The 2,591-nt window shown below is 41.2% G+C and overlaps 1 pseudogene; it reads left to right on the top strand.

Annotated features, from left to right (window-relative positions):
* Positions 1-916: 916 nt before the first annotated feature.
* On the top strand, positions 917-2,230 carry LOC128109572 (Golgi SNAP receptor complex member 1-like; annotated as a pseudogene).
* The last annotated feature ends 361 nt before the right edge of the window (positions 2,231-2,591 follow it).

Below are 2,591 nucleotides of genomic sequence, written 5' to 3'. Positions count from 1 at the left end.
AATTAGCCAAAACATTATGCTGTGGGATGTTCTATATGGCAAATGTGTTAATAAATAAAACACTGATTGGCCAGTAGCCAGACAGGAAGTATAGGCGGGACTAACAGAGAGGAGAATGGAGGGAACAGGAAGGGAAGAAGGAGACACTACCTGTAGCCTCCACCAGGACAAGGAAGATGTAAGGTACCAGTAAGCCACGAGCCATGTGGCAAAGTATAGATGAATAGAAATGGGCTGAATATAAGAGTAAGAGCTAGAGAACGATAGGCCTGAGCTAATGGCCAAGCAGTTTAAATAATATAAGCGTCTGTATGTTTATTTTGTAAGTGGGCTAAGGAACTGCCGGGGCTTGGCGGGACCCGGAGAGAAAACTCCAGCTAGAACATTAAACCAGGTATCACAACTGCATTCTACATAAAGTAGATTAAAAAAATAACTAGGGACATAGACGATATAAGCAACCAAAGCAAACCTCAGAGGTGAAAGCAACAATGTCTGAAGCTCACTGCTTCTAACTAGTCCTTGAAAATAATAGCAGATTGCATACTGTAAAAGAAGATAAAAATAATTAAGAAAAGACTGCACACAACGAAGTTTTTAATATGAAAAGAACAGAGTCAAGGCAACCATAGTAAAGGGGCAAGAGTCTGAGAAGGGAAAAAAAATCAAGTGAGAGTCCTCATGGAGGACTAACCGATTGTACACTCACAAAAATACTGAATAAAACATGACACCCAGAAAGAAATAAAAAGATGATCAGCAAACTGTGAAGACGGAACACTACAAACTATTCAAAATGAAATAGAGAGGAGAGAGTGTAAATACACATCTACAAACCAGCGTTACACTGTGGGCTATCTTCTAGAAGCCTATCCATTTAACTGTAGTACCCGGGATGTGTGGTGTGTGCCTAGGGATGGCGGTGAGTGGTAAGGAAGAGACTCGGGGAAGAATACCCAAAGAAAGATCTGAAATGTTCCCAGTTTTTTGGAGATAATAAAAACAAATATCCAAAGAATCCAGACAACTTTCAGCAAATAAACAGAAGGACACATCATAATAAAACTGTTCAAAAGCAATGATAAGGAATTAATTGTAAGGGCAGCCAGGAGAGTGAATCACTCAGAGACAAAGCAAGATAAGGAAGAGAACATATTGAGGGACAGAAAGAACACAAGTGAAACATGGGAGAAAACATGAGTGGAGATGGCAGAGCTGCACTTTAAAGTATTTGAAACAAGCCATATTGTCTCAACCTAGAATTGTATAACCATTGAAAATGCCTTTCAAAAATGAAGGCAAGCTAACATTTCACATTCAAATACTGGAAAGGCATTTTGACAGCAAATCTTTAGCATAATAAATGTTACAGGAAGTCCTTCAGATGGAAGTCTGCATCTATTAAAGAGGGACGGAAATGGCAACTCCCCAGCAAATATGTGATGGTTTTTCTGGTGTAAATCACATTAAAAAGATAACTAACTGGTCCCAACAGACACTAAACAACAAAGGTGGCACCGGGAAGCAGTGATCAATCGCTGGGGAGACCTTGGGGGGAAAAGCCAAAAAAATTAGGAAATTAGCTTGACCTGAAACTAGTTTCCATCAGTCAACTACATACAAATTATGTCAAAGCAGTTCCTGCCATGGAAGACAAGACAGTTATATTTCCGACACAGTACCCCCCGTAAATGGATCAAGCCAAGACCAAATGTTCGAGACAATGGCATTGAAATTAAACAGGTTTTGGCACTGGGGTGATGATAAACAGTGCAGGTACCCCTTCATTTAATGCATCACTGGTGCATCCTTTGCAGCCACATGGACAGATGTTACAAGATTATACACATGAGTTGCACAAAGCCAAAGCAAACCCAATGGCAGTAGCAGCAAAGGAGAATCTCACGAGATCAGTCTGAAAGATGTGGAGTCATAGAAACGTGGATCTGGAGAGAAGACTAGGGGAGCTGAACTGCTTTTGGAAGATCATGACCACCTTCGAATTCAGATGGTCTGACAGAAGAAACAATTGCACTTCTGTGGCAACAAAAGGCACTATGGCTTCACAGAGAGGAATGCTCAAGTCAATTCATAGTGAGATATGGGTTAACCATTTCCTCCTGTGAACAGCTTGATTCAGTGGGTCAGCTTCAGGAAGCAACAGAACTTTTTCATCCTGGGTGGTGTGGCTGGCATCTGTACCATCCTATTGCTGCTGTGTGCTTACTAACAGGTAGGACAGCTCCAGGGACTCTCACAACTGCCACCTTCATGCCCTGATGAGGAATTAGAAAACTAGGAAGGAAAACGGACTGCCCAGGATTAGCCTACCAGTCAGATGAGTTCAAATCCAAGAACAATGGTGCTGTGACCTAACTGGATTGAGTTGAAGCCAATTTTTCTGTGCTACTTTGCAAACACACATTGTTCTTTTTGATTGTTTGATTGGGTCTTTTGTTTTGTGTTTTGTTATTTGTGTTTATCTGAGACACGGTTTCCCTATGTAGCCTTGGCTGCCCTGGAACTTGCTCTGTAGACCAGGCTGGCCTTGAACACACATTGTTCTTAATTTGAAAGTGAATACAAATAGC

Source organism: Peromyscus californicus, unplaced genomic scaffold, assembly GCF_007827085.1.
Source record: "Peromyscus californicus insignis strain IS unplaced genomic scaffold, ASM782708v3 Scaffold_14__1_contigs__length_90479793_seg_2, whole genome shotgun sequence".
NCBI classification, from domain to species: domain Eukaryota; kingdom Metazoa; phylum Chordata; class Mammalia; order Rodentia; family Cricetidae; genus Peromyscus; species Peromyscus californicus.
Note: the sequence above shows the minus strand (reverse complement) of the source record. Positions and strands in the feature narration are given on the sequence as shown.